General features: G+C 42.3%; 1 long non-coding RNA gene across 1 annotated transcript; it reads left to right on the forward strand.

Moving 5' to 3' along the window:
* The first annotated feature begins 13,026 nt into the window (after positions 1-13,026).
* On the forward strand, positions 13,027-13,840 carry LOC142658899 (uncharacterized). Its single transcript, XR_012850215.1, has 2 exons — positions 13,027-13,165; positions 13,681-13,840. It is a non-coding gene; the product is annotated as an uncharacterized LOC142658899 (long non-coding RNA).
* The last annotated feature ends 1,209 nt before the right edge of the window (positions 13,841-15,049 follow it).

The following is a 15,049-nucleotide window of genomic DNA, read 5'->3' on the forward strand; positions in this document are numbered from 1 at the left end:
TTACCGGCCGTTGTCTTGGTGACGCGTCCCTCTTTCGGCATCCAGCCCTACCTCCCTGGATGACGCGGCAGTCCATGTGACCGCTGCAGCCTGTGATTGGCTGCAGCCGTCACTTAGACTGAAACGTCATCCTGGGAAGCTGGACTGGAGACAGAAGCAGGGAGTTCTCGGTAAGTATGAACTTCTATTTTTTTACAGGTTGCTGTATATTGGGATCGGTAGTCACTATCCAGGGTGCAGAAACAGTTACTGCCTATCGCTTAACTCTTTCAGCACCCTGGACAGTGACTATTTACTGACGTCTCCTAGCAACGCTCCCGTAATTCCGGGAGCCCCATTGACTTCCTCAGTCTGGCTGTAGACCTAGAAATACATAGGTCCAGCCAGAATGAAGAAATGTCATGTTAAAAAAGCAAGACGCATCCGCAGCACACATAACATGTGCATGACAGCTGCGGACTTCATTGCGGAATTTAGAATCTCCATTGAAGTCAATGGAGAAATTCCGCCATGAGTCCGCAACCAGTCCGCCACTGCTCCGCAACAGACAGAGGATGCTGCGGACACCAAATTCCGCTCCGCAGCCTATGCTCCGCAGCGGAATTTTACGCATCGTCTAAACGAACACTTCTAAATTTAAGTGGAAGTCAATGGAGAAACGGCTCCGCTGCGGATTAACGCTGCGGAGTGTCCGCAGCGGAATTCAAGTGAAATTCCGCCACGTGTGAACCCAGCCTTATAGTAGTTATATTCTTGTATATAGGAGCAGTATTATAGTAGTTATATTCTTGTATATAGGGGACAGTATTATAGTAGTTATATTCTTGTATATAGGGGCAGTATTATAGTAGTTATATTCTTGTATATAGGGGCAGTATTATAGTAGTTATATTCTTGTCCATAGGAGAGGATAGACGTGTGCTTGTGAGCTCCCTGTTAGGACTATGCATGGCTTCTGACCCAGGTGGAGGGGAGGGGTCCTGGGCTGATGATCCTGGGAAAGCCCAGAGTCTGCAGTTTGACCTGCAGCATGGAGATGGTGGAGGTGATGATCTGGAAATGGTGGCTGGTGAGTCAACTGAATCTCATGATGTTGGTGAATTGTGCACAAAAATGACAAAGAAAAATATCTTTAAAATGGAAATGCAAGTTCGCAAATTGAGAACTGAAATTAACCAAGAGACTGATCCAAAGGCAAAGCTGATGAAATGTGAGTGTCTGGATGTTTGCACACGTGAGCTGGTGATATTGAAGGAGAGATTGCAGAAAGAATCATGCACAGTACCCAAAATAAAGAACTGGGCAGTTGAGAACAAAAGGGAGACCAGAGCCCAAACTGTGAAGAGAAAAAATATCATTGCAAAAAAAGACACTGACTATAATATTGTGGCACAGGGAAACCCTGGAAGATATGAGTGTGCAGTGGCTGGAGGATCACATCTCTCATCATGTGTGAGGTCTGTGCAATCAGCCAACACAAATGCTGCTAAAGCTGCAGAGAAATTTGTGCCAGCTGACGAGGGGTTAACTGCAGTAGACTCTATGTGCAGTACAGATGAAGTGAATGCGAGTGGCACTCCTGGGAGTGAGCAAGAAAGTGCCGCATATACTGACATTGTAAGTGAGACCTCGCTCAGCGCGGTGATTGACAGTCTGATATCGGATGAACCAGCGGCACAGGCTGAGGCGGACATTGCAGACCCTGTTCTGGAGGTTCAGACGTCCGCAGTGTCAGTGAATGGAGTGCAGGTTACACAGCGATCAGGAGCAGACACAGGAGGTTCTGCAGTACAATCAGCTGAGGAGAGGTCCAGTCCTGACCCACCTGCTGACAGACCTCAGTACAGGAGACTGTTCTCCAGCGTCACAAGACCGACTAACCCCGCACCTCAAAGGAGAAACGCGGTCAGAATCAGGTACTCAGGACCAGAGGAAAACCTCCCCTCCAGACTCCACATTGGGAAAGTTTTGCTGAAGGAGTTTATGAAGTTTAAAGCTTCTGAGGTGTTCGCTCTGATCCACGTTCCCTCCAGCAGGAATTATGACATCAGTTTCAAGCTGCAATATAGTCTAGACTTGTTCTGGAGTATTTATAACGATACAAAGGAGCACGCGATGTGGGAGCATCTACATGTCATCCAGCTGACTAAACCCCAGGTAGTCACCGCCACCGTCCTGTTCCAGTCTGAGGTGGTGGCTCTGGCAGATTTGCAGCACTGGTTGAGCAGATATTGTGAGGTGAAGAGAGTGCCAACAAAGATCTATGATGAGGAGGAGATCTGGAATGGAGGATATTCTGTCAAGATCCAGCTGGTTCAGGAGAATGGAGTGACCAGACATCTGCCGCACTCCTTCTACCTGGGCTCGGAGAGAGGCGTATGTTACTACCCTGGTCAACCGCGACTGTGCCATAGATGTGGGGGCAGACACCTGGCATTCAACTGTTCCCGTATTAAGTGCTCACTATGTGGTCAGTTTGGGCATGTGAAGGACGATTGTACAGGACCTGTCATCTGTAACCTGTGCTTAGGACCTGGACATACATTCCGGGAGTGTCCACATGCAGAACATAATAAGGAGGAGACCTTTAAAGGAGCCATGGAGGAAGAGCAGGAGGATGTCTCCATATGTGTAGATATGACCCCAGAACCTGGAAGTCCCAACGATGATGTGAGCCAAAGTACCAGAGACCCTGCTCCAGGGACGAATGTCCCATCTGTGGATGCTGCACAAGTGTCACCAGCCACTGAAAATAGAGGTCATGCGAAAAGTAAAGTATCCAGTCACTCTGTCACCAAAACATCTAAACATCTGCCCAACACCAGTAAGGAACCAGCTGATCCAGCCGCAGCGACCAGTAAGGAACCAGCTGATCCAGCCGCAGTGACCAGTAAAAAACCAGCTGGGCCAGCAGCAGCGACCAGTAAAAAAACAGCTGATCCAGCCGCAGCAACTAGTATCGATGAGGAGGGATTTCAGATGGTTAAAAGGAGAAGTAAAACAGATGATTCTTCTAGGAAAAAAATCACTGCTGCAAAGAAATCACCGGAGTCTCCAGTGCTGGCGATAACTGGGGGACGTTACTGTGCGCTGGGGGAAGATGACCAGGAAGAAGAAGCAGAGATGGAGCAAGTTTCCTCACACAACCCAGATGACAAACCTCAGGATGAAGATGCTGACCCCCCAATGTCCACCAAAAGATGGGGTGTTACAGGACATAGTAGTGGAAGAAGGAAAAAAAGTAGGAAAGACATGTAACCAGGATGAAGCTGAAAATCACCTCCTATTAATGTGAAGAATAGGAGCAGGCGGCAGGCGATATTCCAGCGTCTGTCTGACGACAAAACCAATGTCCTCTTTATATAAGAGACTTATCTACAGAGTAATGTCCCTGCAGTCACCACATCTAGTGGGACAGTGAAACTCTCAGCTGCTGTATGGAGACTTCTAGCCCGAACTCAGTTCATATCATAGAGGTTTCCTATATGTCATAAATGTGGTGACCGTGTACCATCTGTGGTGTGCGCGATGCTGCCTGGTCACCAATAAAGAAGAACTCTCCTGTAATACTGTCTAGAATAATATCATGAAAAATAGTTGAAACAATCTATACTGGAGCAGTATTCATATATTATGGTTTGTTTAATTGTGATGTTATTAAGAGACAAATGTTTATTTTCTTTATCTGTTATGAGTGTATTGCAAAGATATTGTAATAATTTGTTGCAAGTTTTCAAATAAAAAAGATAATTATAGTAGTTATATTCTTGTACATAGGGGGCAGTATTACAGTAGTTATATTCTTGTATATAGGGGCAGTATTATAGTGGTTATATTCTTGTATATAGGGGGCAGTATTATAGTAGTTATATTCTTGTATATAGAGGCAGTATTATAGTAGTTATATTCTTGTATATAGGGGGCAGTATTATAGTAGTTATATTCTTGTATATAGGAGGCAGTATTATAGTAGTTATATTCTTGTATATAGGAGGCAGTATTATAGTAGTTATATTCTTGTATATAGGAGGCAGTATTATAGTAGTTATATTCTTGTATATAGGGGACAGTATTATAGTAGTTATATTCTTGTATATAGGGGGCAGTATTATAGTACTTACATTATTGTACATAGGGGCAGTATTATAGTAGTTATATTCTTGTATATAGGGAGCAGTATTATAGTAGTTATATTCTTGTATATAGGGGCAGTATTATAGTAGTTATATTCTTGTATATAGGGGCAGTATTATAGTAGTTATATTCTTGTATATAGGAGCAGTATTATAGTAGTTATATTCTTGTATATAGAAGCAGTATTATAGTAATTATATTCTTGTATATAGGGGCAGTATTATAATAGTTATATTCTTGTATACAGGGGGCAGTATTATAGTAGTTATATTCTTGTAAATAGGGGGCAGTATTATAGTAGTTATATTCTTGTATATTGGAGGCAGTATTATAATAGTTATATTCTTGTATATAGGAGCAGTATTATAGTAGTTATATTATTGTATATAGGGGGCAGTATTATAATAGTTATATTCTTGTATATCGGGGGCTGTATTATAGTAGTTATATTCTTGTATATAGGAGGCAGTATTATAGGAGTTATATTCTTGTATATAGGGGCAGTATTATAGTAGTTATATTCTTGTATATAGGGGCAGTATTATAGTAGTTATATTCTTGTATATAGGAGGCAGTATTATAGTAGTTATATTCTTGTATATAGGGGCAGTATTATAGTAGTTATATTCTTGTATATAGGGGGCAGTATTATAGTAGTTATATTCTTGTATATAGGGGGCAGTATTATAGTAGTTATATTCTTGTACATAGGAGCAGTATTATAGTAGTTATATTCTTGTATATAGGAGCAGTATTATAGTAATTATATTCTTGTATATAGGAGGCAGTATTATAGTAATTATATTCTTGTATATAGGAGCAGTATTAGGCTGGGTTCACACGTGGCGGAATTTCACTTAAATTCCGCTGCGGACACTCCGCAGCGTTAATCCGCAGCGGAGCCGTTTGTCCATTGACTTACACTTTAATTTAGCAGTGTTCGTTTAGACGAGGCGTAAAATTCCGCTGCGGAGCATAGGCTGCGGAGCGGAATTTGGTGTCCGCAGCATGCTCTGTCTGTTGCGGAGCAGTGGCGGACTCATGGCGGAATTTCTCCATTGACTTCAATGGAGATTCTAAGTTCCGCAATGAAGTCCGCAGCTGTCATGCACATGTTATGTGTGCTGCGGATCCGTCTTGCTTTTTTAACATGACATTTCTTCATTCTGGCTGGACCTATGTATTTCTAGGTCTACAGCCAGACTGAGGAAGTCAATGGGGCTCCCGTAATGACGGGAGCGTTGCTAGCAGACGTCAGTAAATAGTCACTGTCCAGGGTGCTGAAAGAGTTAAGCGATCGGCAGTAACTGTTTCAGTACCCTGGACAGTGACTACCGATCCCAATATACAGCAACCTGTAAAAAAATATAAGTTCATACTTACCGAGAACTCCCTGCTTCTGTCTCCAGTCCGGCTTCCCAGGATGACGTTTCAGTCTAAGTGACGGCTGCAGCCAATCACAGGCTAATAACAGGCTGCAGCGGTCACATGGACTGCCGCGTCATCCAGGGAGATCGGGCTGGATGCCGAAAGAGGGACGCGTCACCAAGACAACGGCCGGTAAGTATGAAATTCGTTTACTTTCACTAGGGAAAGTGCTGTCCCTTCTCTCTATCCTGCACTGATAGAGAGAAGGGAAGCACTTTTCCCGCAGTCCGCAGCAGCTAGTCCGCATCAATTTACTGCACATTTTGTGCAGATCCGCAGCAGAATCTGCAACGCAGATTCTGTGCGGCATTGATGCGGACAGTTGCGGAGGAAATCCGCCACGTGTGGTCATGCCCTAATAGTAATTATATTCTTGTATATAAGGAGCAGTATTATAGTAGTTATATTCTTGTTTATAGGAGGCAGTATTATAGTAGTTATATTCTCGTATATAGGGGCAGTATTATAGTAGTTATATTATTGTATATAGGGGGCAGTATTATAGTAGTTATATTCTTGTATATAGGGGCAGTATTATAGTAGTTATATTCTTGTATATAGGAGCAGTATTATAGTAGTTATATTCTTGTATATAGGAGCAGTATTATAGTAATTATATTCTTGTATATAGGGGGCAGTATTATATTAGTTATATTCTTGTATATAGGGGGCAGTATGATAGTAGTTATATTCTTGTATATAGGAGCAGTATTATAGTAGTTATATTCTTGTATATAGGAGCAGTATTATAGTAGTTATATTCTTGTATATAGGGGCAGTATTATAGTAGTTATATTCTTGTAAATAGGGGGCAGCATTATAGTAGTTATATTCTTGTATACAGAGGCAGTATTATAGTAGTTATATTCTTGTATATAGGGGGCAGTATTATAGTAGTTATATTATTGTATATAGGATGCAGTATTATAGAAGTTATATTCTTGTATATAGGGGCAGTATTATAGTAGTTATATTCTTGTATATAGGAGCAGTATTAGGGCATGCCCCCACGTGGCGGATTTCCTCCGCAACTGTCCGCATCAATGCCGCACCTAATCCGGGTTGCGGATTACGGCTGCGGATCTGCCCAAAATGTGCAGTAAATTGATGCGGACTAGCCTCTGCGGACTGCGGAAAAAGTGCTTCCCTTCTCTCTATCAGTGCAGGATAGAGAGAAGGGACAGCACTTTCCCTAGTGAAAGTAAACGAATTTCATACTTACCGGCCGTTGTCTTGGTGACGCGTCCCTCTTTCGGCATCCAGCCCTACCTCCCTGGATGACGCGGCAGTCCATGTGACCGCTGCAGCCTGTGATTGGCTGCAGCCGTCACTTAGACTGAAACGTCATCCTGGGAAGCTGGACTGGAGACAGAAGCAGGGAGTTCTCGGTAAGTATGAACTTCTATTTTTTTACAGGTTGCTGTATATTGGGATCGGTAGTCACTATCCAGGGTGCAGAAACAGTTACTGCCTATCGCTTAACTCTTTCAGCACCCTGGACAGTGACTATTTACTGACGTCTCCTAGCAACGCTCCCGTAATTCCGGGAGCCCCATTGACTTCCTCAGTCTGGCTGTAGACCTAGAAATACATAGGTCCAGCCAGAATGAAGAAATGTCATGTTAAAAAAGCAAGACGCATCCGCAGCACACATAACATGTGCATGACAGCTGCGGACTTCATTGCGGAATTTAGAATCTCCATTGAAGTCAATGGAGAAATTCCGCCATGAGTCCGCAACCAGTCCGCCACTGCTCCGCAACAGACAGAGGATGCTGCGGACACCAAATTCCGCTCCGCAGCCTATGCTCCGCAGCGGAATTTTACGCATCGTCTAAACGAACACTTCTAAATTTAAGTGGAAGTCAATGGAGAAACGGCTCCGCTGCGGATTAACGCTGCGGAGTGTCCGCAGCGGAATTCAAGTGAAATTCCGCCACGTGTGAACCCAGCCTTATAGTAGTTATATTCTTGTATATAGGAGCAGTATTATAGTAGTTATATTCTTGTATATAGGGGACAGTATTATAGTAGTTATATTCTTGTATATAGGGGCAGTATTATAGTAGTTATATTCTTGTATATAGGGGGCAGTATTATATTAGTTATATTCTTGTATAATGGGGCAGTATTATAGTAGTTATATTCTTGTATATAGGGGCAGTATTATAGTAGTTATATTCTTGTATATAGGGGGCAGTATTATAGTAGTTATATTCTTGTATATAGGAGGCAGTATTATAGTAGTTATATTCTTGTATATAGGAGTAGTATTATAGTAGTTATATTCTTGTATATAGGGGGCAGTATTATAGTAGTTATATTCTTGTATATAGGAGCAGTATTATAGTAGTTATATTCTTGTATATAGGAGCAGTATTATAGTAGTTATATTCTTGTATATAGGGGGCAGTATTATAGTAGTTATATTCTTGTATATAGGAGCAGTATTATAGTAGTTATATTCTTGTATATAGGGGGCAGTATTATAGTAGTTATATTCTTTTATATAGGGTGCAGTATTATAGTAGTTATATTCTTGTATATAGGAGCAGTATTATAGTAGTTATATTCTTGTATATAGGGGGCAGTATTATAGTAGTTATATTCTTGTATATAGGAGCAGTATTATAGTAGTTATATTCTTATATATAGGGGCAGTATTAGGGCATGCCCCCACGTGGCGGATTTCCTCCGCAACTGTCCGCATCAATGCCGCACCTAATCCGGGTTGCGGATTACGGCTGCGGATCTGCCCAAAATGTGCAGTAAATTGATGCGGACTAGCCTCTGCGGACTGCGGAAAAAGTGCTTCCCTTCTCTCTATCAGTGCAGGATAGAGAGAAGGGACAGCACTTTCCCTAGTGAAAGTAAACGAATTTCATACTTACCGGCCGTTGTCTTGGTGACGCGTCCCTCTTTCGGCATCCAGCCCTACCTCCCTGGATGACGCGGCAGTCCATGTGACCGCTGCAGCCTGTGATTGGCTGCAGCCGTCACTTAGACTGAAACGTCATCCTGGGAAGCTGGACTGGAGTCAGAAGCAGGGAGTTCTCGGTAAGTATGAACTTCTATTTTTTTACAGGTTGCTGTATATTGGGATCGGTAGTCACTATCCAGGGTGCAGAAACAGTTACTGCCTATCGCTTAACTCTTTCAGCACCCTGGACAGTGACTATTTACTGACGTCTCCTAGCAACGCTCCCGTAATTCCGGGAGCCCCATTGACTTCCTCAGTCTGGCTGTAGACCTAGAAATACATAGGTCCAGCCAGAATGAAGAAATGTCATGTTAAAAAAGCAAGACGCATCCGCAGCACACATAACATGTGCATGACAGCTGCGGACTTCATTGCGGAATTTAGAATCTCCATTGAAGTCAATGGAGAAATTCCGCCATGAGTCCGCAACCAGTCCGCCACTGCTCCGCAACAGACAGAGGATGCTGCGGACACCAAATTCCGCTCTGCAGCCTATGCTCCGCAGCGGAATTTTACGCATCGTCTAAACGAACACTTCTAAATTTAAGTGGAAGTCAATGGAGAAACGGCTCCGCTGCGGATTAACGCTGCGGAGTGTCCGCAGCGGAATTCAAGTGAAATTCCGCCACGTGTGAACCCAGCCTTATAGTAGTTATATTCTTGTATATAGGAGCAGTATTATAGTAGTTATATTCTTGTATATAGGGGGCAGTATTATAGTAGTTATATTCTTGTATATAGGAGCAGTATTATAGTAGTTATATTCTTGTATATAGGGAGCAGTATTATAGTAGTTATATTCTTGTATATAGGGGGCAGTATTATAGTAGTTATATTCTTGTATATAGGGGGCAGTATTATAGTAGTTATATTCTTGTATATAGGGGTAGTATTATAGTAGTTATATTCTTGTATATAGGGGCAGTATTATAGTAGTTATATTCTTGTATATAGGGGACAGTATTATAGTAGTTATATTCTTGTATATAGGGGCAGTATTATAGTAGTTATATTCTTGTATATAGGGGGCAGTATTATATTAGTTATATTCTTGTATAATGGGGCAGTATTATAGTAGTTATATTCTTGTATATAGGGGCAGTATTATAGTAGTTATATTCTTGTATATAGGGGGCAGTATTATAGTAGTTATATTCTTGTATATAGGGGGCAGTATTATAGTAGTTATATTCTTGTATATAGGAGCAGTATTATAGTAGTTATATTCTTGTATATAGGAGCAGTATTATAGTAGTTATATTCTTGTATATAGGGGGCAGTATTATAGTAGTTATATTCTTGTATATAGGAGCAGTATTATAGTAGTTATATTCTTATATATAGGGGCAGTATTAGGGCATGACCACACGTGGCGGATTTCCTCCGCAACTGTCCGCATCAATGCCGCACAGAATCTGCGTTGCAGATTCTGCTGCGGATCTGCACAAAATGTGCAGTACATTGATGCGGACTAGCTGCTGCGGACTGCGGGAAAATTTTGACTCTCCATTGAAGTCAATGGAGAAATTCCGCCATGAGTCCGCCACTGCTCCGCAACAGACAGAGCATGCTGCGGACACCAAATTCCGCTCCGCAGCCTATGCTCCGCAGCGGAATTTTACGCCTCGTCTAAACGAACACTGCTAAATTAAAGTGTAAGTCAATGGACAAACGGCTCCGCTGCGGATTAACGCTGCGGAGTGTCCGCAGCGGAATTTAAGTGAAATTCCGCCACGTGTGAACCCAGCCTTATAGTAGTTATATTCTTGTATATAGGAGGCAGTATTATAGTAGTTATATTCTTGTATATAGGGGGCAGTATTATAGTAGTTATATTCTTGTATATATGGGGCAGTATTATAGTAGTTATATTCTTGTATATAGGAGCAGTATTATAGTAGTTATATTCTTGTATATAGGGGGCAGCATTATAGTAGTTATATTCTTGTATATAGGGGCAGTATTATAGTAGTTATATTCTTGTAAATAGGGGGCAGCATTATAGTAGTTATTGTTCATAGGGGCAGTACTTAGAAATTAGATTAATATATCTAGGGGCAGTACTATAGTAGGTTTTTTCTTATACACAGTATTCTAATAGTTGTACTCTTAAGCATAGGGGCAGAATAGTTTTTGTGTGGTAGAGATATAGTCTTAGTTTGTCGGACTGCGGTGACAGTGGATCCTCCGTGTTTCCGACATGCAAGATCCACCTGTTATTGATCACATCTAAGTTCATGACATGCAGGACCTGCTGTCACCGAAGCCATCAGTTCCGTTGACTTGACAGATTCGGGATACATAGAAGCTGTTTCTCAAAAAGTAAAAAGGTTTTCTTTTTAATTAAAAACAATTACAAATGTGCTTAAATAACCATGATACATTGTTTCATGAAAAAAACAAATTGTTCAAAAGTTCACATAGCCTTTAAAACCCATTCTAACCTATTCTTGATCACATTGCTGCAGCATTTGGTACATTGTATCAGTGTAGGTCATCCTTTGTGATTTAAACACAAAGGCAAATGTAAACCTTAGGTAAATTAAAACTAAATTATTAAAAGTAAGGCCTCATTCACATCTGCGTTCTGTGTTTCCATTGCTCTCCTTTGTCATAGGAGTAGAGCAACCAAAATACTGGAAACACTGAATAAGTTGCATGATGGACACCATCGGCAATTGATTTTAATGGGTTCTGTCAGGTCTTTCCGCCATGGTGTCCGTCGTTTTAGCGTGCTGCGCTATTTTTTGTTGCATTTTTGACCCGATCTGTGATGGAGGACCCTAACAGAACCTCAAAGCAGATGTGAGCGTCTCCTAAATGTCATAACCGTTTACCATTTTTTATGATCTATACCATGAATCTGATATTTAAAAGGGTTTTCCACAACCGGACAACTGATGGCCTATCCACAGGATAGGTCATAAGTATATTATAGGTGGGGGTCCGACACCAGGACCCAGCACCGATCAGCTGCTCTGGGCACTGGATGTCCATGCCGGAAGCAGATGGCTCCGGTCATGAAATAGCGGCCGAGCTACAGTATTCAAGTGAATAGGAGCAGAGCTGCAGTTCTGCAGAACGGCCACTATGCAATGTATGGAGCCAACTGCTTCCTGCTCCAACTACTGCATGCACTGCATAACATCCGGTGCCCGGAGGTGATCGGTGCCGGGTCCGGGTGTCGGAACTGCACCGACCATATACTGATGACCAATCTGATGGATAGGTCATCCGTTGTCCGGTCAGGGAAAAACCCCTTTAATGGTGGGACAACCTAATTAGACAAAGTTGTGAAAAAAAATAATCTATATAAGACGTGCCTCAATTTGCAAGATAATATTTAAAAGACAGTTCCCCTTTATAGAGCAGCGGGACTTCAATCTCACCGAGACACAGGATTAATTATCCCTAGGGATGAACGTAATCTTTCCTTTGTGTTAATTGTAGAATTTTGCCAATTTCACACTTGATTAATGATAATTAAGGGACTGGACATTGTAATGCTGCTCTGATTAACTGATAAGCGATGACTGTAGATTTCACATTATTCTAACAAACATAACGATAGAGCGGCCCCGGACAGCTCGTTATTCTGCAGCTTCTGTAGAACCGGAAAAACGGGTCCGAAATGTGCCGCTGCCATAATTACCGTCCACCCCACAGCTCCAAGGTTTTGGAAAGTTCTTGGTATTTACTTTTTTTACCGCTTCTCATGTGTTCCTGGAGCCTCCTTCACGTGCGGGGAGACGGCGGACAATGTGCTGCGATATGTTCACAAGTGATTTTCCATTTTTTTGGTCCCGCAAAGTCAAAACAGTCATTTGGGAATATTATGAAATTTTAATGAAGATCGATTCTGCAACATCTTCCAAGTTCTTCTGCTTCTAAAACATTTTGAAATATATGTAGATAAGACAGAATATTATGTGCAATGAAAGTCGTCTATAGTAGGAAGAAAGCGGAGATTCTCCTCTACAACAAAAAGATATGTAGCAGGCGTCTCGACCAGGTCCGACTCTCTCTGAATGTGCAGTTCCTTGCAGCCGATCTGTCATTGTGAAATTCTGTTCAAGGGGTTGTCCAGCATTAGAAAAACATGACTGCTGTCTTAAAAAAAACAGCGCCACACACAGGTTGTGTGTGGTATTACAGCTCCGCCCATTCTTTTCAATGCAGCTGAACTGCAATACCAGACACAACCCATGGACAGGTGTAGCGCTGTTTCTGGAAGAAAGCAGCAATGTTTTTTTCTAATGCTGGACAACTCTTTTATCTCCTCCAATGACATCACAACGTGGTGGTCTCTTCATTCTTGTAGGACACACGCGAGCCCCCGCCACACAGGAAATTAAAGGCCCACAACAACCAGGGCACCACAGGTAATACTGTGACAGGTTTGTCTTTTTTGACTAAAAGTTTCTGATATTTTGATTCCTCCTGATACCAGCCGGTCATTTAGATGCTTTTTTTTTTTGCAAGGAGTCCCTGCTATTGGCTGGCGTGAAAAGAAAGCATTGAGGGCATCCACTGCATTTTATGGGCATCAATTAATGAATATGAATCTTGTTATGGTGCCTATATGACAATGAGAAACAGCTGATCAACAGAGCTGTAATCATAGTGAGATTGTTTTTAATTATTTTACATACATTTTCAGAATGTTTTTATTGTACTGAATATTTTACAGTTCAATACAAGTAATGTATTTCATCTATCTATCTATCTATCTATCTATCTATCTATCTATCTATCTATCTATCTATCTATCTATCTATCTATCTATCTATCTATCTATCTATCTATCTATCTATCTATCTATCTATCTATCTATCCAATATCTATCTATCTATCTATCTATCTATCTATCTATCTATCTATCTATCTATCTATCTATCTATCTATCTATCTATCTATCTATCTATCTATCCAATATCTATCTATCCAATATCTATCTATCCAATATCCAATATCCATCCATCCATCCATCCATCCATCTATCTATCTATCTATGAATAAAATTAACTTTATAATATATCTTATTAGGGAAAAATGTCTCTCTCTACTGGTTATTCTTCTTTCCTCCCTCACCCTAACTTTTCACTCACTGAATTTACTGCTTTTTCCCTCTCCTCAAGACAAGATGGACCTCACTAAAGGATCAGGTTACAGCTGCCCGTAGAAGTCTATGGAGAAGGGAGGAGAGAGCAGAAGCAAAGTAAGGCTTCGTTCACATCTTTCTGTCAGGGGAACCTATGAGCGGAACCCAAACTGAAATAAACGGAAACTATAGCTTTACGTTTGCATTACCTTTGATTTCAAAGGTAACGCATCTGTTGCAAATGGTTTCCATTTGTCAACGCTCTGTAAGGTTTTCTTTGTTTTGATGGAATCAATAGCGCAGTCGACTATGCTATTTATTCCGTCAAACCAACGGAACCCTTGCACAATGGTGACAAATGGAAACCATATGAGATGGATAGACATATAGATATGTAGGCTTAGTGTCACGGACACTGGGTTTGTGGACCCACTAGGCCGCTCCGCCGTAGCGGGGAGGCAGCTGACCAGGTCACAGTCTATGTGAAAGTAAGATGGCAGACAGTAATGCTTAGGTACCTGAAATAGTCCGGGCGGTAACTGTGGCTTCAGCACGGATGGAGGCAGGTGCGGAAAGTGGCGCCAGACGTGGCGGGCAGTATCCGATGAGCAGATGGCACTTGACGTGGCAGAAGACACTTGACGTGGCAGGTGGCACTTGACGTGGCAGATGGCACTTGACGTGGCAGATGGCACTTGACGTGGCAGATGACACTTGAACACAGGTAGGCATAGGAACAATGCGGAATACAGGAACGGTAACAGGGCACGGGTAACAGCTGGAACGGGAGACACTAAGGGACCATTTGCGAGACAGACTGGGAAAGACTAACAACGCTCAGGCAAGGATCAGAAGGGCTGGGGCATTCTTATAGAGCAGGAAATCATGTGGGTTAATGATCATTGTTTTCATGTGCGTGCGCTGGCCCTTTAAGAGTGGGCGCGAGCGTGCACGCGCACCCTACGGGACCCAGCCGGACAGAGCGGAAGTGAGCGCTGGCATCTCCTAGGAGGGAGACGGAGGCCAGCGCTCACAGGTCCATGGCTGCGGGCGTCGGGAGGTGAGTGAACCCGACGGCCCGCGGCCATGGGCGCTACACTTAGTCTCAGTTCTGGGTGTATGTGCAGCATAGGGACCCACCTTATCGAGGACGCCTTGTCGGGGCAGATGGTCTCACACAATTTGATCACCTAACAACTTCGATATTGTAAGTAGATTCAGCAGTAATGCATATTTATTTATATTAAGGCCTCATGCACACGACCGTAGTGTTTTTCTGGTCCGCAAATTCCAGGACCGTGTTCCGTGAAATGTCCTCCGCAGTTCATCCGTATGTAATCCGCAAAATGCGGATGAAAAAAAAAAAGCCTAGGTAAAACAGGATGACGACAGAACTCATTCCCGGT

The sequence above is a fragment of the Rhinoderma darwinii genome, chromosome 8 (genome assembly GCF_050947455.1).
Source record: "Rhinoderma darwinii isolate aRhiDar2 chromosome 8, aRhiDar2.hap1, whole genome shotgun sequence".
Classification (NCBI taxonomy): domain Eukaryota; kingdom Metazoa; phylum Chordata; class Amphibia; order Anura; family Rhinodermatidae; genus Rhinoderma; species Rhinoderma darwinii.